The sequence below is a fragment of the Choloepus didactylus genome, chromosome 12, assembly GCF_015220235.1.
Source record: "Choloepus didactylus isolate mChoDid1 chromosome 12, mChoDid1.pri, whole genome shotgun sequence".
Classification (NCBI taxonomy): Eukaryota; Metazoa; Chordata; class Mammalia; order Pilosa; family Megalonychidae; genus Choloepus; species Choloepus didactylus.
Genome location: NC_051318.1, coordinates 81,878,630 through 81,905,792, shown reverse-complemented (window position 1 = coordinate 81,905,792; position 27,163 = coordinate 81,878,630).

The window sequence follows — 27,163 nt, the reverse complement described above, 5'->3', positions numbered from 1 at the left end:
TACAACATACATTTCTAAGCATGAACTTGGGCTCATTTAGTATTTTCAGTCTGTAGCTATAACTGCAACTGTCTTAAACTACCATTTTATTATTCTTTACAATAGAAATGTAATCCAAATTTAAGTCTGTAATTTTGCTAAATGTTCTTTCATATGGACATCTGTTTAATTATTAAGTACTTACAAACCTTCCCCCTTCCCACCTATCCCAGCCATGAATACACCTCCTGAATCCTATCAATTTCTGTAATCATTTTTAGGCTCCCTACACCTACACCTCTTCAGTTGGCACCGTTAAAGGTGCTTGGACCACACTTGTAAAAGGATAACACTATTACAGATTCTGAAAGCAACTGAGTACTTAGTAAGGCAAATGATGTCAGTGCAAATGTGTTGAATGGAAAGACTTTTAGTTCAATAACTTATATAAATAGTATACCAACATGATCTTTCAGATAGTACTGCATTAAGTGGCCAGCCTGTGATTGTTCTGTCTTCCTGCAGACAAAAATCTCAACTTATGTCTCAGTTTCCATTAAAAAGATCCATGTGTTCCAACAGCCTGAATTGTCTCCATATTCTGTCTTACTGCCCAGCACCTACAAGACTTTTTTTATACACATGCATCTTTGTAGGTCTAAATTTTCATCTTACTCTTCAGTTTATTACTTTTTGTCTCATTTTGCTAGACTATGCAAGATCTTTCTGGTGCCTATCTATTTGTGATTAATTATGTCTGGACTCTTGTTATAACCTACTGCTGGCCAGGCTGACATTTGCTAAGGTTATAGCGACCTGCATAATCTTCCAGTTAGTATTGAACATACATTTTTAGGTGTTATGCATTGTAAGTCTGATTGAAAATACCTCGTTGTCTTTTACTTAGATCTGCTCCCAAATGCCTGTTCACTAAAGTAGCTGTATGGGTATAATTTGTGTCTATATATGTGTTTATGTGGTTTATTTTAAGGGACTGGCTCCATCTGTTCTGGATAACTTGGCCTATTCAAAATCTATTTAACCCAAAGGACTTTTCCAATAAATACTAAATACAAATAAATATTTATATTTTAATTACCTGGATGACAGATATAAATATTGGCAAAATATAGATTATATTAATGTATCTTGTATTTATTATATTATATTAACATATTTACATTAAATATTGGCAAAATATAGACTGTATTAATATATTTTATGTTTATTATGGTAGTATATTTTATATTTATTACATAATATTAATGTTTTATATTATATTATATTAATATAATCTATATTTTGCCAATATTTATATCTGTCGTCACAGCTAAAAGCATGACCACTTTGAAATTTGCATGTTTTTGGGAACAACTTATACTTCCTATAAAATATAAGGAAAAATAAATTTCAATAGGGTTTGTAGCATGAACTAAATTTTATAATGGAAGATTTTTGCCTTTTTCTTGAAGATTATTTGCGAAGTATGGTGTATTGAGCATTTCTTATCTTAGGCTGACCCTACAGTTTTTCCCTTTTATTTTTTAAAATTAGTGAAAGCTCCTCTCTTTCTATATCTCTCTTTCACTCTTTTATTTTTCTCTCAAGTTCCAGATTATTTGCAAATCCTATATATATCCTAAGGGAATAGTGGTTTGTGTGACTGTCTTTTATTTGAGGATCTCTGCCATTGATTTGTCCCCTTGATTATTAATGTAATTGCCTTTTTTTTCTATTTTGCTGTAACTGTAAGAAAGTGGTGTCTTCAGAAGAGCTTCAAATGATTAAATAAATAAATATGTTATTTAAAAAAATGACAGTTCTGAAAGGAACTTATCACTGACAGTGAATAGATATATCTTGGTTCTAAGCATCATTGAAGATGTTTGTGGAAGTAACATTAGACTCTTGTTATAATTCTTTTTTATAATTAAATACAATTAGTAGTCTCAATAATGTCAAAACGTATCTGCATATTTGGGTACCTAAAGAGATTTTTATCTACACACTGTATTTGCCATTTTATGACATGGAAAGTACACAAATAAAGCAAATATGTGATGAGCTATGCCAATCCAGTTACAGGTAAAATATACAGGTTAACAATTTCCATTTCATAACACTTATTTTCTAAGTATTAAAAACAATGCTTATATTCCCTACAGCAGCTAAAGTTTTTACATTGAATGTGTTGCATGATTTATAGCAGTAAAGTAATCTAAGACAAGGCGTTATTTAAGCAAACCTTTCTTTTTAGCTGCTATTAAGATTTACCACATGCTGTGCAATAAAAAGAGAAAAAACATAAGCCTTAAGCCATGATCATTAGTTTATTATTTTACAAACATTTAGAAAGCATTCTGTACCAAATTTTCAAGTATCCAACTATTTTAACCCCACAACAAATCTGTGAGCTAGGTACTATTATTCTCTGCATTTGAGAGGTGACTGCATAGAGAAACAAAGTGGTTAAGTAGCTAGATGAAAGCCACACCTTCAGTAAGGGGCAGGGCCAGGATTCCACCTCCACTGACTGGTCCTGACTCCATGTGTAAATACTCTACTCTTCTGTCTCTCTGCTAAAACCTTTTTTGTTTTTGTTTGTTTTCCATTCAACACTGAAGAAAATGATATATCCATAAAATTATTTTATCTAATACAGTATCTGCTGCTACCCAACACCATCTTTAAGTTGGAGAGATTGGTTGCTATCGGAGAGAATCAATCCCATCCAAGCGGATCTCAAAGGAAAATCCTAATGAGACATAACATTTTAAATTCATTTCAATTTCACTTTGTATTAAACATTGGTATAATACTTTTAGTAAGAACTTTAGATAAGCTTGGAGATTATTTTGAAATTAGGTACTATTTATATTGGTGGTTTGTTGTTGCGTTATTCAAATTAAATTCATGCATCTCTCTTACTCTTTTGTCATTAACCTTAGTCTGCAATTAGCAAAGGATAGATCTCTCAGGCTTGACATGGTCAAACTGTCATGTAAAGATTGGGTTGATAAAGTATTACCAAAGCTCCGTAATATTAAAACTGAGATGCACTGATGTTTAGATCTGGTGCCTCCAGTCATGCTTTTTGGAATCACCTCACTGGTAGCTCCACTTTTCTCATCAACTATCTGTTGTCTTCATTAAAAAAAAAAAAAAAAAAAATTCCCTTAGGAAAACCTGCCCCCATGAAATAACTGCCAGTTTTAAGATTCAATGTAATGACATTTCTTCCATTTTTCACAGAAATTATCCCCAAATAACAAAACACAGGAAAAACTACACTTAAGCTTCTCTAAAACTAGGAGACACCTGAAACCTGAAATATCATGTCATAGGTCAAAGGACTACCAATGCTATCAAGATCAAAATAGGGGTGTAGGATGAACCTAAAGAGAAGATGCTTGAGCTGCAGATCTTAGAAGCAGTCAGGAAACACAGGCACCAAAGCAGATGGTTGAGTCTGACAAACATTCTAGCAGGAGGAGTTTCCCCAGACCCTTATTGGCCCAAAGAAGAAGAGGGGAGAAAAGACTACAATTCAAAGACCTACAAATCCCCTCTTTGCATGAAACATTATGTGAGATGGAAGAAAAAGAGTATAATGTATTACCTAGCCTTCAGTTGTCAATTTCTGCAGGTGAGTTTTCCCTAATGAGGAGCTTCCCTGTTGAAACAGTAAAATGCCTGCCTGCCTGGAAGGCTGACTTAGCGCTTCCTTTAAAACAACCCTCTTCAGATTCTAGTACAGGAAGAGCTCCCCTCATTCACTGAAGGCTAATAATCCAAAAAGGAAATAACAGGATCTAAAAACTTACTACAAAGAAAATAGAGGCTAAACTGTTCTTCAGGTTTAAAGGCAATAAACATTTCAAACACCGAAGAACTCAGAGACTATAGATCATGAGCTCCTCTTAAGGAAACATATAGAAGACAAATTTCAACCAGTTAAAAGACAAATAGAGACTGGCAAAAAACTGTTAGTGAGACTGAATCATTTTAACATAAGGCTAATACTAGAATGGCTGAGGGCTTTGTAATTACTGGACAAAATTTGGGTGTTATAAAGCAAGATAATACAGAATTGACATAGCTAATATAATTTAAGAGGTAAAGGGCCGACAACAGGAGCTTTTATAAATTATCTGATTCCTTAATTTTTCCATGACCCAGAGTAAAAAATATTATATTACCTTCAGCTGATATATAAAATAATAAATGTAGAAATTTATTTAAAGGTATGTGTGATGGTTAGGTTCATGTGTCAACTTGGCCAGGTGATAGTACCCAGCTGTCTGATCAAGCAAGCACTGGCCTAACAATTGCTACAAGGATGTTTGTGGCCGGTTAATAAACCAACAGGCTGGTTTATTAAATCATCAGTCAATTGACTGCAGCTGTGACTGATGACTCACCAAAGGGCATGTCTTCCACAATGAGAGAATGCAATTGGCTGGATTTAATCCAATTAATCAGTTGAAGACTTATCAGCCAGACAGATAGAGGACCTTCACTTCTTCTTCAGCTGCCCAGAGAAGCGTTTCCTGAGGAGTTTGTCGAAGTTGCTGGTTCGTTTCCTGAGGAGTTCATCGGACATCTTCCTTGGAGTTGACAGTTTGCTGACTGCCCTATAGAATTTGGACTCGTGCATACCCACGGTTGTGTGAGTCACTTTTATAAATTTTATAGTCATAGATACCTTTCATTGATTCTGTTTCCCTAGAGAACCTTAACTAATACATCTTGGTACCAGGAGTGGTTCTTAAATACTTGATAAAATAAAACTAATATAATCAATTAAAATACTAAAATATGCTAGTATAAAGGAGAGAAGAGATGAGGGAGGAGAACTGAAAGAAAACAAACTTTAATAATTTAAAAAACTTTAATAATTTAAAAATTTCTTCCAGAAAAGCACAAATTACACCCAGGTTGAATTACAGGATACCCTCAATTTGAGCATAATTGAAAATGGTCTTATGTATGGAAGTTTTTTAAAGCTTCATAATTCATAATTCATTGAAATTATGAATATTCATTTAAAAATTTCTCCAAAAATAATTCAATGCTATGCAATAATAAAAATTTAAAAATATTATATTGAGTTATGGCTGTAAAGATTCCTGTTAGATACTCCCATACCTTACAAATTTCCAAACTACCTAAAGGATTGTATTCCAAAAATCACACTAGGTAGAATATTTTTGTTACCTTTGATTAGGCCAAAGATTTCTTAAATGCAACATCAAAATCATGATATACTTAAAATGGCAAATGGAATATAATCTAAATTTAAAACATCTGCTTTGCAAAAGACACTGTTGAAGACTGAAAGATAAGTCACAGACTGGAGAAAATATTTGCAAAGCATATATCTGACAAAGCACTTGTATCCAGAATATATAAATCATTCCTAAAACTTAATAACAATAACTTAATAACAAATAACTATTTGCAGAAAGCAAATAGCCTATTAAAATAATGGGCAGAGATTCGAACAGACACTTCAACTAAAAGGATATACAGAAGAGAAGTAAGCACATGAAAAGATGCTCAACCTCATTAGTCACTAGGGAAAATGAAATTAAATCATGATGAGATACCATTAGACACCTATTAGAATGGCTGAAATTAAAAGGTTGTTGATTCCAAGCTTTTTTAAAGGTACAGAGCAACAAGAATCCTCATCCATTGCTCTTGGAAATGCAAAATGTTAAAGCCATGTCAGAAACATGTTGAAAGTTACTTACAAAGTTACACTTATAGTTACCAGACAACCCAGTGATCCCAATCCAAGAGAAAAGAAAAATTTATTTTTATGCAAAAACTGTAATATTCACAGTGGTTTTATTCATAATTTTCCCCAACAGGAAACAACTTAAATGTCCATCATGGGGTGAATGGGTTGAACAAATTCTGATGTATACAATGAAATACTACTCATCACTAAAGTGAAATAAATTGAAGATATTTGTCACAGTGTGGATGAATCTCAAATGTGTCATGCTAAGAAAAAAGAAGCCAAACTCAAAAGGTTGCATTCTGTGTGATTCTATTTTATGACATTCTGAACAAGATAAAACTATAAGAATAGAAAACAAATTAATGGTTGCCAGTAGATGGGATTGGGAGAGAGCATGGACTACTAAGGGTCACAGAGAAATTTTTAGAGTGATGGAACTCTTCTATATCATGCTTGCGGTGGTGGTAACACAATTGTATGTGATTGTTAAAACTTAAAGAACTGAACATCTAAAGGAGTGATCTTTACTGCATGTAAAGAAAAAAAGAAAAAATAATCATACCAGGTAGGTTTACAGTGACTACATTTAGACATGAGAACTACGTTCAGTACAGTTGTAAAAATATTATAAATTAAAGGTACATTTTAGGTGAGAACTGATAATGATATTGAAATAATATTAGAAATTGCAGTCAGGTTTTTGGTCTGGCCCACCATGTTCTGAGTTTTAGTAACCTTATTCTTTGATCTCTATCTAATAACTAACCATCAATTAGCACATTCTTTCCATGGAGAAATGTGTACTAAAATCTATCTTGGTCTAATCTCTCTGTGATACCAGCAGTTCCCTACTGGGTGAAAGTGTCGTAGACTCAGTGAACAACATGAATCTTGGTTCTCAAGAGAAACAGAATTGGCTTGTATACCAGTTTCTATACATTATGTCCCCCAGAAAAAGCCATGTTCTTTGATGCAATCTTGTGGGGCAGACATATTAGTGGGGGTTAAGTTGGAACATTTGGATTAGGTTGTTTCCATGGAAATGTGCCCCACCCAACTGTGGGTGATAACTCTGATTGGATAGTTTCCATGGAGGTGTGGCCCCACCCATTCAGCATGGGCCTTGATTAGTTGACTATAGTACTATATAAGCTCAGACAGGAGCCAGCTTGCTACAGCCAAGAGGGACACTTTGAAGAATGCACAGAAGCTGAGAGCGTAGCTGCAGATGAGAGACAGTTTGAAGACAGCTGTTGAAAGCAGACTCTTGCTTAAGAGAAGCTAAGAGAGGACAAACACCTCAAGAGCAACTAAGAGTGACATTTTTGAGGAACTGCCTAGAGAGGAAAGTTCTAGGAAAAAGCCATTTTGAAACCAGAACTTTGGAGCAGACACCAGCCACGAGCTCCAGCTAACAGAGGCTTTCTGGACACCATTGGTGTACCTTCAGTGAAGGTACCCAATTGCTGATGTATTTACCTTGGGCACTTTATGGCCTTAAGACTATAACTGTGTAACCAAATAAACCCCTTTTTATAAAAGCCAATCCACGTCTGGTGTTTTGCATTCTGGCAGCATTAGCAAACTAGAACAGCTTGCATGATTGTGAGGGTGGACAAGTTTAAAATATGTAGGGCAGGTTGGCAGGCTAGAAATTCAAGCAAGGATGATGTGGCAGTCGTGAGTCCCAAATTCAATTCTTAGGGGAGACCAGATGGCTGGAAACCCAAACAAGAGTTGAGGTATTAGTCTTGAGGCAGAATTACTTCTTCTTTGGGAAACCTCAGCGTTTTGCTGTTTTCATTGGATGAGACACACCCACCTTATCAAGGATAATCACCTTTATTAAAGTCAATTCATTATAGATGCTTATATCTACAAAATACCTTAATAGCAATGTTTAGACTAATATTAACCAAACAATTAGGCACTATTGCCTAGCCAAGTCGACAAATAAAATTAAGCATCACATAAGGTTATAAAATAACATAAATGTGAACAGTGTTAACTTTTCTTCACCTTTTTCTACACAAGTAGGGTTAATTTCCTACAGAATCACATTTCATGTATTCAAAATCATAGAACATAAAGCAGGTGACAGTAACTTACAAGGCTAGGATATGGAGATGCTAGAGATGGTGAAGGCTGAAAAAGATGGATTCTTGAAATTGGGACTCCAAGAAGAATCCATATCTGTGTGCCAGTGTAAGTGTGTGTGTGTGAGAGAGGGACTGAGTTAAATCCAGTCATGTAAGTATTACAGAAAAGTACCAGCCAGCAAACCCAGCATCATATCCCCACATAGATTATGATCAATTTAGCAGAAGTTTTAAGAAGAGAAAGGAAATAGACTTTCAGGTGTATTTTATATTCAAGAAGAGAAACTATTTCATCCCCTTTCAGAAACTTAAAGAGAAAAATCACAAAATTCAGGGATTTCTGCAAAAAGTGGAAGCTGAGATTCTCTGATCTTCCTTTGTAAAGTTAAAATAGGAAAAATGAGCATCAATGAGAAGCAATAACAGTGGATGACTGTCAAGAAAGGAGGTACCTGGTTCCCAATTCCATATTAATCCTAAATTGCATTTTTTCACAGGGTAACTCTTCCACAGCCTTAGAGTTTTCTGCTGAGAATGGCACCTATTTCCTTGCCTGAGAACACTACATCTTGGGACAAAGAGGTGAGTACATAGGGGAAATCTGTGGGATTATAGATTTCTAGATGTTCCTCATGAATGGGAAGCCATAGCTTCAACTATTAACTTGCCAACACTGAGCCTCAGTCCCTGAAGGAGAAACAGCAATGTCAGCCAACCGAAGAAAGGACTGCAATTTGGCCATGGGAGGTCAACTAACTAGACAGCTTTTTGCTCTCTTCACTTCCCAACCAACCTTTATCCAGATGACCCAGCATAGGAAGGAGGAGGAAAGGGGTGAGGGTCCACCAGAACCTGTGATGAAGGGGGAGGAGATGTACTTTCAGTAAAGCGTAAGAAAGATTTTCAAAATTGAGTAAGACTGAGTTTTTAATAGTTGGAATGAGATTACTCTAAATACCAAGGGTCATTGAAAAGTTATCTACTTGGAATGAATTGTTAAGGGAAATTGCTCTTCAATGGCATAGTGGAATGCTATTATTGGAAGACAATAAACTGTTTATCTGTTGTACTGTCAAGAGAAACAAAGTTGTCAATATAATCAAAGCACAAGGTTTATTGGAAGAGAAACTATTAGAACAGAGAGATCTTGAACTGAAGTAAGAGTCTCAAATGGTTAGTAAGTTACATTGACTTATGAAGGCAATTGGGGGATTTCCAAAAGGGAAGTCAAAATAATTGTTTGATATTTGGGTTCCTTAATGCAAAGGAAGGGAGAATGATTACAGATTGGTTATTATAGCATACCTGTCTATGTCTGATAGGTTATCTCTATTTTACTGAAGCCAGCTTATTCCTAATTGTTGCTTAAACTGTAACTTTTCAGGGTACATTCCATTTTCTTAGAAAGACCCTGCTTTTATTTTTAACTTTTGGAAAGACCCTGTCACTTTTCAGAAAGGGGTTGCTTCTGGCAATGCCATTGCAGGGAGCCATTTCATTTTACTTAATTGCACCCAATGAATTATGAAGCTTTAAAAAACTTCTATACATAAGACCATTTTCAAGGTAATGCTCAAATTGAGGGTATCCTGTAGTTCAATCTGGGTGTAATTTGTGCTTTTCTGGAAGAATGAAAGAAGCAGTTTGTTTGTATAAGGAATTCTAGGATTCATAACAAAAAGGTCAAATACATATGAAGGGTCAAAGTAAGATTTCATCTAATATCATAGAAAGAATTTTCATTGAATCCTTTCTTTTAGATTGGGTATTCATAGGCAAGAGTTCAGATCCCCGAAGAGCCTGAGTTTTAAAAGAAGAAGCAAATCTCTGAAATAGGTAAATTCAGAAGTAATTCTGAATGTACTTGATATGAAAGAAATATTCTCAACCTACAGTATAATTATAGAAGAGCTTCCAATGCAGATAAGTCCAAAAAATGTTACAAAGATTAATAGTTCCAATTGATACTTCTCAATTAAATTTTAGTATACTCTCCTATATCTTACCTTGCAAAATTGTGTATTACATATTTGGAGACATCCTACAAGAAAGCAACTCATTTTAACTTCGTTTAATCCACTATTTCCTATAGTTAATAGTCAATGGAACTTTAATATATGTATAAGTAGTAAAATACTATGGAGATATGAATGCAAATACTTTCTAAGTATATGCATATGTACTTTGCTGTTTATTTACAAATATTTTATGAATCATTGTCCATAGAAATTCTCTGGTTTTCTAACCCTCTGCTTTCTTAGTTACTTACTTTGAGGATTTAAAAAATCATAGAATACGAAAGTTTATGTTTGACCGAGTGATCAGGTCATTTCAATTAAATGAAAATTTATTGGGTAACTACTATATGATGGGTGTTGTGTCAGGTTCTGGGAAGACAAAGATAAATAATATAGGCTAATTTGGGGAGACAGGGAAGCTGGTATGTAATTCCAAACCTGGTATACCACTATATCAGAAGCAAGTACCAGATGCTATGGGTTATAAGAGAGGAAGTGAACCAAGTTGTAAGAGAGAAGAGTGAGTAGATGAGAAATCCATAAAGAAATTAAGAAATATTTCAAATATTTAATTATGATTCTGAACTATGCTTTTCTGGAAGAATTTTAATGTTTTCTGATGAATCCCATCAGTAAGCACTGATTTGCTATCTGATAATTTATAACATTTTTCTTCAGAAAGGTCAAATGTCCAATCCTTTATACTCTTTTCTGACCCTAGATTCTATTTTTACAAAGTCTGCTACACTGAGTAGGTAGATCTTGTCTTCTTTTCATGACATTTTTATTCCGGATATTTGCTGTCATTGTGTCCAAGTATATTTGGTCTTAAATATCGTTTCCTCTTATACCAAGAAGTTTGGGTCATTTAATCACCACCAATCCAATGGACAAAATACAAGAAGATCTATACTACAAATTTCAGTGTTATATCAAAAGTATTATAATTAAGTGTTTTATATATTTTTGTCTAAAATTAGTCTCCACTGGGAGAAGATTGTCCCCAGGCTGCAGATTTCAGCAGTACTGTGCTCTGCTGTTGGAATATGGATGTACCCAAACACACTCCTCTTATGGTCCAGCTTCTGTAAAATATTTAATAAACAAGTTCTTTATCTTTATGACTAAGGACATGACACACTTCATATTAACTTGAAAACAATAATTTTAACCGAAAGTGGTTTTGCTTTATTATTTATTTTTCTTGCAGTAACCTTGTTGGTTTTTCTCCCTGTGACACTTATCCAAATAAGATTTAACTTAGAAAACTGGAAACTGAATAATCTTTCTGTAGACTTAGCTTAATTTATTTGACATATTTGGCTGCCTTGCTATCAGTTTTAGTTTCCTAGGCAGATATGTGAAAGACACTGAGGACTGTCACTCTGCTTTAAATCTACCACCTGATTTCCTGAAATAATCACACCTACTGTTTTAGTATCCTGATGAAAATGGGGCAGGGTTTCCCATTTCTAGGCACTTATGCATAAAACTATAGGGCAGTAAAAACCCTCAGAGGTCATCTGTTTTCTTATTTTGCCAAAGAGTTTTTCTTTTCCTCAGAAATTTTAGGACAAGAGAGCAACACAATTCAGTTTGGAATCAATTCTGGATCATATAATCATAAAGTCAATTGCCCTTGCTTCATCATGATATTTGGAAGCTTCAGTACAGTTTCCAGGTGCTAAGAAAAAGTGTCAATATGCCTAAAAAAGCTTAAATACTTAGCAAGAATTTAATGGTATATAATCTAAAAATAGCACAGTGTGAAAACTAATTGAGTACTCAGTTGATTGAATAAAATTCTTTTGGAAAAGTGTATTGCTGGGTCAAGTAAGTTAGGTCTATCATAAAGAAGAATAAGATTTTTATTTCCCTGACACTCAACCAACATATAGCCTGACATTTTCTTCTTTTTAGCCTGTTTTCCCCTTTTGTTGAATAGCTCGTGAGACTACATCATGTTTCAATATCATTTTTCTTCCACAGTATTACAGTGCACATATTCAAGCAAGAGAGAAAAAATTATTAGAGATGTGAAATGGGTATAATGACAAGTTGTAGGAAAAAATTATAAAGCCCCTTTCTCCTGAGAGGTTCAAAATATTTCCTGCAATTTATTTCATTTACTCTTGCAACATTCCTATAAAGTATGTTTTACAAACCGGGTGATGAAAAAACAGAAATTTAGTAATGGGATGCTAGGTCCGAAAGGGATATTGAGGATTGTCTTATTCACACCTCTTCTATTTGCAGACAATGAAATCAAGACTCAATTCACTTGGATTAACTAATGAGCAATACTGTGATGCTGACATCAAGAGATAGCCTTATACAGTTAAAAGAACACTGTACTGAATTCAGGGCAAATAAGTGTGATGATTCCAACGCCATGACAAATCTGCCCCTAAGTTTGTTAGTAAATAAACAAAATAGTGAAAGGCAATAATAAAACAATCCTGACTTGGTAGAACCATGGCTAGTCAAACAGAATAAATTCTGATTCCCATTCTTTCTGGTTAGTCTAGAAACTTGTGGCTGCTCATCAAATGAGCAGGTTTATAGACCACAGATGGGTGAATAGTGAAGACAGGAAATTTGAGTATTTTAACTAGTTTCAACAGGGATCTTTGAGCAGATCCTCATGGATATGGGAGCAGAATAGCCATTTTACTTGAAAAATGCTGAGAAATCATTTCATTTTTAATTGTTATTATTTTTCATAATTTGATAAATTTGGTACCAATGTATTTTTTGGGATGTTTATGTAGATTTACTAGGTTAATTAGATTATTTATTCTTTAGAGGTTAGGGTCAGAGGTTTCCTTGCTATCCCCTTTTGCATGTGCTTCAGGACAGTGCTCTCAGGAATTTTGAGGGTTTGGAGACACTTTTATATGTATGTTATCTTAAAATATGGGTTTTAGTATTAAGAGGTGATGGAAATAACTTTGTTTGACCAGTTCAGTTAAATTTATTTTACTTAAACAAATAAATTTTCTTAAGTTCAAGACACTTAACATAAGTCTTTCATTAGTTAAGTGGCTACCTAAATAAGATAGGATGAAAAGTTGTGTACCTTCTATCTCTTTAGTTTATTTAAATATCTACACTATTCATTTGTTTTCCTCTTTGTCTTTTATTCTGAGGCAAGGATAAGGCTTAAAAACATTTATTCTTTGAAGAGATTTTTTCCCCCACATAGAGATGACCATAGTTTATAGGATGGAGTAAATAAAAATCAAGCTATATTTAAAACATTTTGAACTGGTAGGAATTTATGAATACTGTTATAGATATACAGAATATGAATAACCAATGCACAGTGACATTCCAGCTATCATTTTTGTTGGAAAGAAAAGCTAGAAAAGTCACCAGCCCTACAGAGACTGGTAAAGTCATGTCTATCAAGGAAAGGAAATAGAAAATGATTAATGTTTCATAAGTAGATTGCTCAAGTGAACCTTCTTAGATTCACAAACATGAAAATTTTAAAGAAGAAAATGGAATATTCAACAAATATTTGTTGAACACTTACTATGCATGAGCTACCCTGCTGTATGCTGCAACTCAAAGAGGAAAAAATAGGACACAATTCCATCCAGAAAATCACATTATAATCTAGGAGGCAGTGGGAGACCTGTATAAATAAATAATTTTTTCTAAAAAGGCAAAACCTGATAAGCCCCAGATGAAAGTTGTAGGTAAAGCATTATAGAGTTCAGACGCTATCTTTTAACTACTTCGGCAATTTATTTAATAAAATTGAAATCTTTGTTCCTGCTGTGTAACAGCTGTTGAAATATGAGTACCTGTGGTCGGATATAGAGAGAATAACAAGACGAGGTGGGGGGCCAGAGAGGTGGGATCTAGAGTTACAAGCAGGAGTATGAGGAAGGCAGGTGAGAGAGTGAAATACTCAGAAATTATAGAGGTGGAAGTGAGTGGGATTAGAAAAACAAAAATGGAACCTGAGAAACAAAGAAGGAAGGATGGCACTAGCCGCAGGTCAGAAAAGTTAGAGGTACATGTAACAGGGTCATAAAAGACCAATAAAGGAATCTAACAGACTTGCACAAGTCACTCTCCTGTCTGGACTTTTGGTTTCATCAAAAGTAGAAGCAAAAAATCCAAGAAACATTTATTGAGTGACTACTATGTGCCAGGCCTTTTTCCTGAGCTTGAAGACCCATATTTAATAAGATATTTTCTGTCTTTAGGAGGCCAAAGTGACTGGATAAAATCAAAATGAAATATGCTGTTCTAAAATTCAAAATACAAAAATGAATAATTGTGTTTTATAGAAGATAATCAAAATTAGCTGAATGCCCACCATAAACCAGGTTTTCAGGCTGAGAAGAAGCAAAGTACACTATCTTTCAAGTCCAGATAGACCTTGATTCAAACCCTGGCTGAGTCACTAATTCCCTAGTGTATACAAAAACTCTGTTGGTCTCTCTCCTCCTCTGGAAAATGGAAATAATCACAGTTCCGACATAATAAACCAACTGCATGAGTTATTTATTGTTTTTGTTAGATTATTTATTCATAATTGCATACTGTAGTGTGCCAAATAGTATCTTGTCTAGTAGGCATTCAATAAATATTCATTGAATAGGGTTTTGGGCAAAATTACATGATACAATGTATGTAAAGTGATTTGGCACAGGTTACAGCACACAGATGTGCCAACAAATGTTAACCATTATATTACAGATTGACATGCAGTTTAAAGATGACAGAATTTTGCTGGCTTTCAGTTGTGATAGCTGTGGTTTGTGAAGAGGAAAGTTTGGTTTGGGGAAAGCATAGATTTGGACACTACCCAGTGAGAAAGATTTAAAATTAATTTTATACTTTAAACATTGAATTCCTAATTGAAAAAAAATGACTTGCCCATTGATTGGGAGTGCTTCTTCCTACTAATCTCACAGAGCTATTAATATAAAATTTCTCAGTGAATAATAACAAGACTCATTTTAAAAGAATACTTAATGAACTCCTAAAGATGAAAACACCTGACTTTTCCATTATGCCTTTCCCCTGAGAATCAAGAGACTGGAGTGGCATTTATTACTACATGGGACATACATTTTTCAGAAACTGAGTAGTGGTTTATTGGTAGCCTTTCAATTCTAGGGAATTAATCTAATGATTCTAAAGATTGGAGAACACAAAGGATGCTCATGAAGTTTGCATGTTGTTCTGTCAAGTTTGAAGGAAAAACACCAAGTGTAAAATAATAGTTATTCACAAGGGCAGACTATGCCCATTTCAGAAGCCCCAACAGTAAGTGCACTTCTTAAGCAGGTGGGCAAGGATGAACAAAAGATAATATCAGGCATTTGTAATAACATTTGACATATAATCTAATCACATTCCATGGACAAATAGATAGAAGCCTAGAGATTGTAACATCTCGGTACTTTCATAAGGCTAATTGGTGACAGTAGTCACTAATTCATATTAAATTTAATTCATATTAAAACAGGTCTCCACAATTTTCCTGCCCTTTACCACTAACAACCATTTACATTTACCTTTGAGTAGAAAATGTTTCTTTCGCCCTGATGTCCTGGAAGGTTTCCACCATGCCATGCCACCTCCCAAAAAAGAAGATATGCCAGTCCTTCCTGAGATAATTAATTTAAAAGGTAAAATATATATCAAAAATAGTCCGTGTTGACATAAAACAGTTCTTACTTATGTGTTATATGGAGTGGTGAACTAGCATATGTATTATCTTTTCTTACACAATAAATTATTAATACATATTCTCAGTTTGTCACCATCATTTTAATGACTAATTATTGGTATGTACACTGAGGGCTTCCAAGTATGCTCCTTAAAGAATAGCTGAAAAAAGAAAGAAAATAAAAAGAATTCAAAAAATAATCTCTCAAGTTCCTTTGTTGGTACTTAGTTCATTTATTTTGATAAGTGCAGTTAATTTTAACAACTGCCTTAATCAGCCTTAATGCTGACTCACTCCAGGGAACATTGAAGAAAAGCAAGAATCATCAGCTTAAGGGCAGAAAAGGTCTTGTGTGATAGAAGACAAAATGTTTATTGCTTCTATTTCTTTGATGATGGGCATTTTTAGACTAACAATCAAAACATTTACTGAACACCTTCTATGACTGCAGAGCTCTGTGAATTGATACGAGAAATATCTTTGTGGTTTTTCTTTTTTCCCCAACCCAAATAAAAGTTTAGATACATATGAAAATTTACTGGTTTTTCCTTTCCTTCCAAGTTCAGACAAGTCCCTAGTCCATTCCTGAAATTTACCTTACTATTTTGGGTTTGATGAAGGTTCCAAGTCCTCGCTGATTCTAGGATATTTAAAAGCTGTCTTTGTTAGATGACAAAACAGATTGTAATGCTATACTAAGGGGACCACCAATCAAGATAATGGAAAAACAAATTGGCCTGCCTTGTTGCAAACTACAGATTGTCAACAGATACTAAAAATTAATTTCGTAGGAACTACTATTATAAAATGCCTGATTGTAACACCCTTGGTTACTGAGGGTTAAACCATGTCCAGTAGGAACATACAGACACAGAGTGTTCCTCTTCAAAGAAGACTGTCATGTTATTTTTTTTCTACATAATTGTTATAATGAGGTCCCATTTATTAATCAATTGAACACATTTTTAGTGAATTCCTGTGAGCAATGATTAGGGCTCACAATTGTAAGAGATACAAGGAGACAAAAAGCCTGGTTTCGGTTAAAAAAAAAGGGGGTTTGATTTAGTCGAGTTGATAAAAGCAACATATAATTACATTCTAAAGAAAGATTTTAAAGATTTAAGAGAGAGGCAAACAAAGTTTTAAGAAGGTGCTCTAGAGAAACTTGTAAGAACCTTGAGAAATCATTTCTGGTTTGAGTGATTGTTAGAGGTATTCAGAGTAGACCTTGTAACTTGGTATAGAAAAAGATGGCCATTTAGGAGGAACTGTTTGAAATCTGTCTGTCTGTCTGTCTGTCTGTCTGTCTACCTAGCTACCTACCTATTCAGATAGGAAGGTGAAATATGAAGACTAGTCCAAATTAGCCAAAAATGAAGAAATGAATAAGGATATGGCATAGAATAAGACTAGAAGGAGAGGTATTGTAAGGAGGGATCTAACAATATATTCACACTATCACTTTTTTTGTAATCTTTGTAATTTTAATTATTAAGCCTATTGTATCTTTCCACATCAAACTTCATCTTCAACATACTTTCTCTTGTATTAGTGACTTTGAAGTGACTGGGCAGTGTTGGATTCTTCTCAGGGAAGTTGAGTCAGGAATACACTGAGTTTGGCTTTGAAAGGTTATTTTTGTGTTTCACAATTGTTTTCTTATATAATTAAATTTTTGCTAGCTCTCTTCACATGGCATTTTTCCAGGAAAACTTCTACCACCCACCACATTAACTCCATCCAACTGATCTGGCATTCCTGCCAAATTTAGGACTTCTGGTGTAAGCTAAAAGTCATAGGGCCAAGAGAACATATTTTGTGGCCCCAGCACCATATGTAGAACTATGTTGGCAGTGAACACAAACAAGTTTTGACATGTATGGAACAAGAAACTAGTGTGAGAAAAACTCCAGTAATCAGACCAACACAATTATAAGCAATGGATTTAATAGCTAGTGAAAACAGAAGTTCTCTCCTGTCCTAAATATATTCAGTAATGTGGCACATACAAGTATAAATGCAGCACACAATTAAAGTATAATTGATTTCTGTGTGTAATCCATAGGAGTTATTCTGACACTGAGAAACAAATTGTAACAAAAAATTTCAAAGCATAACAAAATCACTATTTCAAATATTTGAAATAGAAGTAATGAATAGGCTCTTGAATTATTTGATAACACAACTAAAAGGGACTGTGACATATAAACAGATTGCAAAGCTTTTTTTAAAAAAAATTAAATATTTCAATTCCTTGCTACATAATAAAATACATGAATATAACATGAAACTCATAATATACCACTGAATTAAAAATAGCAACAATAAACTGGCTACTGAGTTCATCAATTAATAGCAGATTTATGGTTTATCTTTGTACAAGAATATTTCAAATGCCTTGAATTTTCTAATAGAAACTTGATATGTATGTGATACATACTATTAATTATTGGTGGCCCTGAAGATATTAAAAGACAAACTAGAGATTTAGAGAGGAAACAAACCAACCAACCTGCTTCTACTCTTATGTTTAGGAGTCACATTTCAGCTAGGCTTTCATGAACAAGTAGAATTAATGAGTGAGAAAAAAAAATGTTAGCAAAGACTGTAGGCAAAGGTATAACATTAATAAAAGGCAAAAGTGTGTTCTAAAGTGGAGGCAGTTTGGCTGGAGGAGATAATTTGGGCATGAGATATGTAATGTTAAATAGTTTGATCTTAGATAGTTTATATTTTACTGTTTAGGCAGTGTGGAGCCATTGAATATTATTGGGAAAGATAGTTACAATTAAGTGGTGTTAATAATTTTATGCAATTTTTTCCTATTGAAAGTAATATACATGGTTAAATGACAATCCAATATGAATATGAGGGAAAAGATTCGTGTATTGAATGATTGACTATACTGGATTAATTTCAAGCTCGCTTTCCTCTTAGATTCTATGATTGAAATTTACTCATGTAAATGACATATTGAACTAAGATGCTTTAATTTTTATCATTATCATTATTTTAAGGCAAAATGTTGCTTTGATAATTTATTTATAGAAACTGAAGTTTCTCTTTTTGTGTTTAAACATCATGTACTGTAGAAATAATACCAGTAATGTATTCAGAGCTAAAATTAAATTCTATTTTCAAATTCATTCAGTAAAACAGCAAAACCATTATTTATGCATTCATTGATAAATTTTTAGATTTAGGGAGAAATTTGGAACTTAATCTTACTGACCACTTACTTGGATCTCACTTACTGTCAATACATTCTAAGTGTTAAGGTTCTTGAATTTAACATAAAAATCATTAGGATTTCCTATTTATGACAAAATTAGCATATTGTTTTCCCTATGAGGAAGACAGAGGCATTCACATAATGCAAAATTACTGAAAGCAAAGAAGAGTAAATTCATGCCAAAATGTTGGTTGAGAAACATTGTTATACTTGATTCAACACCATTTTGGATAAACTCACAGTAAGTTAAATCATTTGTTAAAGATATCAAATGAATTAGAGCATACGTATGGAAAATATAATCTTGTATAAATCCATATTTACAACAAGTGTGCATTGCCTGGTTGCCAATCTGCTAGTGTGATTTATGTATTCTCTTTGCTCTTAACTGTTATTTGTGAGTATGTGGATTTTGGTACTACTCTTTCTTCCCTGTCCTTTCTTCAAATGAAGAGAAGTGGGATGTTGTGTTGTCACCAGATTAATATTACTTTCCTAAGGTGGATGAAGAATCTTAAACTTCTGAGTCTATGAAATAAACTAAAAATGAAGAAAACATACTTCCCCATCAACCCCCAAATGATTTTCTATTGTGCTTCTATTTTCAAAGCTTTCATATTGAGTGTATTCTATTTTTATTAAAGTAAAATATTATATTTAAATATACACCTCTGAAGAATATAGAAACAAATTTAAGGGCTTTTGTTGGCAATTTTATTGCAAAATGTATTTTTAGATCTAAGTTATATGACAAATTGGCACAAATCTCTACTCTGCTACCATTGTCTCCTTAAGCTAAACTTCCACAGGGCAATTCTTTTTACATAAAATATGTTATTATCAAGCACTGAGTAATCAAGGCACAGATCTGATTGTGAATATTCATATAAAAAAACACACTGGTTGCTCCTATAATATGGAAATTCTTCAACCAACTGATTTGTAGAATAATGTTCTTGGTTTTCTTTTATTGAAATATTGTCACATATTTAAAACAACTTTTAAAAATCATTAAAAAATAAATAATTAAAAATTAAAAATAATATCTATACATCTAGGTTAAAAATAATATGTGGAACAGTTTGCTTAAGAAAAGTTTGAAAATTTAAAATCTTACCGGTGTAGTCAATGAATGTTTGGTTTCTTTTTTGTTTGAACCAGTAGTTTATTATGCATGATGATCCACTAATATGTTTACTAATATTTACTAATACTCATATGAGTCTGCATAACTTCCTCTTTTCAGAGGTCTAAAGTGATATCAAATATCAAAAAATAATTATTTTTACCTCTAACAGATGACATGTTTGTAGACAGCATAAAAAATGAATTTTTAAATTAAACGACATAATTCATAGGTATCGAATGATATTTTAACAAAATTAGTGACGTGCCAGTGCCAGGCCTCAAGAGAGTGCATCCTAAAAACTGCTTGGAAGAATATCACAGTAAAGCTATATTCTTTCAGGCATCATTTTCAGAAATTTAAGAGACAGGTTCAAAACACCAGAAAACGGGAAAAACCTTTCAGTTTTTTTTTGTTTTTTTTTCACTTTTGAATGTAAAACTGGTCTAGTTTCCCAATAGGTGAAGCAAAATACTCATTTTCTTTTTGAATGATCAAATTTTCCATTCCCTAGTGGCTTTTTCACTCTGGATAATGATCTTCAGGTCTTTGTAGTGAGAATGAGACAAATTCCTTAGATGGGAAGAGCTCCAGAAAGTGAGCTAAAATACTTCCCCCAGGGTCAAGCTGGAGCCTGGCTGCTGCCCTCCACCCCCGTTAATGATGCTAACCTATGGCTATGACTGGGAAATGGAATATATTTCTTCATAGAGACCTGTTGTTCAGTGTTACAAAACCTAGATCTTATGCAAGAGGATTAATGACTTAGCAGGAAAAAAAATTAACTCTGCTGAATTGGATCTTCAACAAAGCATTGATCTATTAAATGAACATTAACCACGGGTAAGATCTGGATTTCTAAAACAAGAATACAAAAGTGTGGAAATATTTTAAGAACAAACAAACAAAAAAATCCTTTTCTAAAGTCACAAGGAATTACTAGAAGGCAAAGTAAGTTGTCTTTGTAATATGTGAAATAAAACGTCTCCTTTTCAAGCATTGTTTTCAAAATATCAATAGTATGGTAGAGCATTAATGATTTTCTGTTAGTTAAAATTAGTATTTAAAAACTCTTACCGAACATGGCAGGAACAAGAGCAGATGGAGGTAAGATGATGCAGAATCTTCTGCAAAAGCGCTTGGATGCATTAGCAAATAGTGAAACATTTTAGAAAAATCAAAATACGTTCTGGTAAAAGATGTGGAAGTGTGCCGGTGTCTACAAATGACCAGGTTCTTTTTGGAGAAAAAAAAACATTATGAAAGAATTATTATGGTATTCTCTCTGCCATGGTGTATTTAAAAATGTATTTCTGTATACCAGGATAAGACAGAATGTATATTAAAATGGAAAATAGAAAACTGGTGGATTAATCAAAATGGGAAATAAAATATAACACTTTAATCAATATCCCTTTCATTAGGAAGGATTCTCAATATCCTGAAACTCAGCAACATATTTTTCATATCTACAATCTCACAGTGCATTAAAGATAATTTTTAATATCAAGCTCCATAATATATGGCTATGATCTTCAGATCTTTGTAGTGAGAAAGAGACAAATTGCTTAGATGGGAAGTGAGCTACAATACTTGACTCAGGGTCAAGCTGGAGCCTGGCTGTTGTCCCCACCCCCACCCCCACCTCCTTTTCGATGATGCTAACCTATGGTTATGACTGGGAAATGGAATATATTTCTTTATGGAGACCTGTTGTTATGGATTATAAAACCTAGATGTTATGCAAGAGGATTAATGATTTAGAAGGAAAAAGATTTTGACCCACATTACCAATTTCCCTTTCTTATTACATATACCAGTTTTCTGCTCATTGATGAAGGTGATGTATTTTTAAGTAATGATTTGTCTATATTTTAATTCTGTTTTCTGGTTATTTTTAATTTGATGTTTTGCCTCTCTGTTAATTTTTTAAGCCAGTGACACACCATCAATTATTTCTTGTTTTGCTTTCCAATCAAACAATGCAGTTATTTCCCACTCCATGAAAATTATTCTCATAATACAGAACAAAATATCTTTATTGTAAGAGATTTTGTGGCAGAATAACATGACAAATGAGCATTGCTGTGAACACTAATAACAGATAAATCTTTTCTCAGAGAAAAATGTGAAATATGTGAAGAAATGATCATATTTAATATTGAAGGTCTTTTAAAACCATTACTGAATTTTTCTATAGACCAAACTCAAAGTAAAGTGATAGGAATGAAATTCTTCCCTGAATTGTACATTAAAGTTTCATATTATAAATCGTCTGACCACCTTAGAATCTTCTGGCATCATTGCCAAAAAATAGCAATCTTAATTGCTTAATACATTACTTGAGGAACCAAACACACTTCTTGTTGTTAAAAGATTTGAAAAGCAGCCCAAGGAACAGATTTCAAAACAGGAAGCCAAAGTAGTGAGGATTTGTTTTTTCCAAATTCTCAAAATGTTTGCAAAATGGCACTCACAACTTCCATGCATCCTTTTTGAATTTTTTTTTTCATTGGGAAAAAGCATACAGTTTGGAGAAAACCAAAGTCATCTTGATTGCTAAATTGGAAATTTTGTAACATTTGGGCTCTGAAATTCTTCTAAATTATGTTATGTTCCACCTATTTGGATAGAAAATTTTAATTCTGGAAGACCTTTCAGGTTCCCTGATATCTGATGTACCTGAGTCATTTCCCCAGGACACACTATCATTAGGTTGCTTTCCTCAATCAGCATTTTAGATGGTAGCAAGATTTTCAGTCCGTTTCAATGATAACTGGAGCGCTATGAAACATACTAATTAGTCATGCCATTCTTCAACCATCAGTGTCCCTATCCCTATCTCCAGCTTCTTAGAACATAAAAGGAAAATGGTAAATGTTTACATTTAGAATTCTAGTTCTTTAACTGTCCAAATAAATGACCCAAGGAAAAACCACTCAAAATATCAGGAAATTAATCTATTCATGACAAAATATAAGAGAAAATAATACATATAATTTTGAAGCCAAGAGACAACATCTGGTGTGATTAGGTTTCCAGTAAGTAGAATGTGGGCAGTGAGATACTGTTCTTTAGGAAATAAAATAGATTTCCAAAAGTTCCTTGCACATTTTCCACAAACTGCTTTCACCTGATAAGTAGTTGGCGAGCTGTTCATCTTTTACATGAGAAAGCTTTTAGTGTTTTTACTCAATAATGAATTATTGTAGCTTGAAAGAGGAAGAAACAAGCACAAAGTGTAAATGAACTTCAAAGTTCTCATTACAACTAGAATACTGGAATCAGAATTCTTAACAACTTTCAAGTTTCGACTCCTCTTAAAGAGATATTTTATTCCCACATGCAGACTGGAGAAAATAGTGACTGTCTACATTGGACCCTTATGAGTCTAAGGTTTCATGGCACTAGTGTTCCTGTCAAACAGCACCCAGATTTCCTTAAAGGGAAATTGTCTCTCTCCCACTGAGTGTTGACAGATGAGATCTTCCAGCTCCCTACTATCACTGCCCACCTTTTTTTTTTTAAATTCATTTTTCTTGAGATATATTCACATACCATGCAGTCATACAAAACAAAGCATACATTCAATTGTTTACAGTACCATTATATAGTTGTGCATTCACCACCAAAATTAATTTTTGACATTTTCATTACCACACAGCAAAATAAAAAGAATAAAAATTAAAGTGAAAAAGAACAATTAAAGTGAAAAACAGCAATTAAATTAAAAAAGAGCACTGGGTGCCATTTTTTTTTCTTCCCCCATTTTTCTACTCACCCATCCATAATCTAGACAAAGAGGAGTGTGGTCCATATGGCTTTCCCAATCCCATTGTCACCCCTCATAAGCTACATTTTTATATAATTGTCTTTAAGATTCATGGGTTCTGGGTTGTAGTTTGATAGTTTCAGGTATTTACTGCTAGCTATTCCAATTCATTAGAAACTGAAAAGGGTTGTCTATATTGTGCTTAAGAGTGCCCACCAGAGTGACCTCTTGGCTCCTTTTGGAATCTCTCTGCCACTGAAGCTTATTTCATTTCCCTTCACATCCCCCTTTTGGTTCAAGAAGATACTGCCCACCTTTTACCTTGGATGCCTGGTGGACCTGAACCGTTTTCCACCCACCACCTGTTACAGCCCACAACTGCTCTGTGAGGAGCTGATGATGGGGTCATCTGGGGAATCACAGACACCTGTTAAGCAGCCATCACATAGCCCTCACCTCCCCCCACCTCCTTCTCTGGGGAGGTCATCACAAGCACTTGCTAAGTGGCCATCCTCCAGCCTTCCCTGACCCCCAGATCCTTTTCAATACTGTTCCATTGCAAACCTGGGGGAAATGCCAAGTCTAATGAAAAAGGCTCAGCCAGACCTTAAACCCAGACACTAGGAACAAGCAGCCCCAGATGCTTATCAGAATAGGAATTCACAGTGGCATGGCCCCTCCCTCGAGGTGGGCAAAAACCACACTTGGTGTAGATTGGTCTCTCTTCCCTGGCACTAAATGGAGCATGTGGAGCTGCCATCTTTGACCTCGACAGGGAGCCATGATGGGAAATCTCCCCCTGCTCCTCTGGGCTCTTTGTGCTATTTGAGAGACAGAAATTATATGTTCATTCCATACTCTTTCTTGTGCAAGTAATAAAGGGATCATTTGCAAGAGGATGGGATATGTTACTATCAAATAAAGAAATAGGGGAAAGTCCATAGACATGGTTCTTAAGATCAGTGGTATAAGCTTGTGTCAGAACAGTGCCAAGAATTAGTGGTAATGTCAGAGATTTCACTGGTATGATCAGAAGAAATCTCTGACAGTACCAGCAGATTATTTCTCTCACATTTTAAGGAGCCTTATACAAATTTCACTGGAGCCCGAGGAACCTCATTCTGCCCATGTCTTCTGTCAAGACACTCTCTGTGGATATACATAGAAGACCCAAGCATTTGGGCTGAGTCTTAAGCCTCTTTCTCTCCTCTGGTGACTTCCTCAAGGATCCTATTCACTGGGATAAGGGTGGAATTTTTCAGTATTGATGGAGGCTAAGTAACACAAAGAAGTATTTAACTAAGTTTGTTAATTTTAATAAATGACTGCTATTTGTAAGTTCTCAAGGAATACTCAAAAATTCAAAGTCCTCATTGCAACTCCGATACTGACATAAAAATTCATGTCTTCTACAAGTTTCTTCAAGGAGCCTCCTTTCTAAACGATCGCCAAAAGACGTAAGGGGAAACAAAGGGTGTGCCTACATATATGTGAATCAGAATTATATTAGGATTTAAGAGGTCAGTTATTTGGCAGATATTTCTATTTGAAAAAGCTTACCCAGAGAAATGTAGGGATAAGCTGACTTTATGGTGATGTGCAGTGGGGCAGACAGGGTCAAGAAGAGTGCAGTGATCCATACTGGGGAAGAGCCAACAGGTCCCAAAGGCTAATGGATCAAAAGCAACTGATGACATTATGTATCCAGCCCCATGCTCCCAAGATCTTGAGCACTATGTGAAAGGTGACTGCACTGCTGGGTGAAATTCCAAGTGGAAAGGCCAGCGAATTCTGGAAGAAAAGAGCATTTAAAATCTCGGGATATTTTTGTTGTAAAACCAATACAGGCAAGTGATATTTTATTGTTCCCTGTCATATTGTATTGTGCCTAGTCACATTGTACTTCTCACAATATTTATTCTGATGTGATTTGCAACTTGGGTGCTGTTTTTCTCTCTGAAAGATGGAAAATTTGGATCCTTCTTGACCAAATGACTGTAAACAATGACAGACTTATTGGACCTTACATAATGACATTTCAACATAACAAAATTTAGCTCTAAGTAAGGAAGATGAACACAAACAACAGACAAACCTCATATTGGTTTTTCCTCTTGCCTGAGTCATCCAGGCCCACAATTCTCACACTGCGTATATTCACTCTCCAGGGCTGAACTTAGCCTTCTCACTCCATGCTCGTTGCGGCTATTATGATGTTCAAACAGCAGGCCGCTGGAAGGAGGCAGGAAAATGGTCAAACAGTAACCACATCTCATCGACTTAGAGATCCAGTAGTGCTGGAGTAACAAAAAGCAGTTCCACAGAGCTGTGTAATTTTTGACCTGGATACCTGTTAAGTGTGACATGATGTTAACCTTTTTGCTTTTACCCTGTGGTGAGCTCTAGTGCTAGGAAAGGATTTTCTCCCTCTGTTTCTTTCCTATTCTTAACCTCAGTTTGTCTAAATGCACAGGCACGCAACCGAAGAGCAGGATTTTATTAGAGATGAGGTTTTGGGACATGAGAGAGATTTTTGCTTTCATAGCCACCGTGTCTACAGGGATTTAAAGAACAATACCTTTTCTATGTTTATTTTCACTTATTACCGGAAGGCACAGTTTATAGGACCAATCTTGATTAATGATCAGAGTAGTAGAAAATTATCTGTCACAGGAAAATTTATTAGAAGGGACACTGATAATGGTTTAGGATACTTTTGCTGCTATTTTATATGTGCTAATGTAAACCTCCTCTGTTTTACTATAACCCCCAAATTCAAGTATTTGATTTCACCATTGCAGTATGAATATGTTAAATGGAGTTCATTTGATTTGTGACACTAATACATAGTATTTTCATCAGTGGACCTGCAACTGAGTAATTCTTTGGTCCAACTACTCCATCAGCTAGTGAAGTTATAAAGGAAACATGCATGCACTGGACCATGTGCTAGTTTGGATACATAATGTCCCGCCAAAAGCCATACTCTTTGATGCAGTCTTCTAGGGGCGGATGTATTAGTGTTGATTAGATTGGAATCCTTTAAGTGTTTCCATGGAGATATGACTCAATCAATTGTGAGTGAAACATTTGATTGGATAATTTCCATGGAGGGGTTACTCTGCCCATTCAGGGTGGGTGTTAATTGGATCACTCGAGTCCTACAAAGGAATTCACAGACAGAGGTATCAGAGCAACTGAGAGTGACATTTTGAAGAGGAGCTTTAGCTAAGAGAGGTCAAAATGCCCCAAGAGCAACATTTTGGAGAATGTCATTTTGAAATGCAACCTAGGAGCAAGCAGATGTCAGCCACGTGCCTTCTGAGCTAACAGAGGTTTTCCGGACGCCAATGGCCATCCTTCAGTGAAGGTATCCTATTGTTGATGCCTTACTTTGGACCCTTATGGCCTTACGACTGTAACTTTGTAACTGAATAAAACCCATTATAAAAGCCAATCCATTTCTGGTGTTTTGCAAAATGGCAGCATTAGC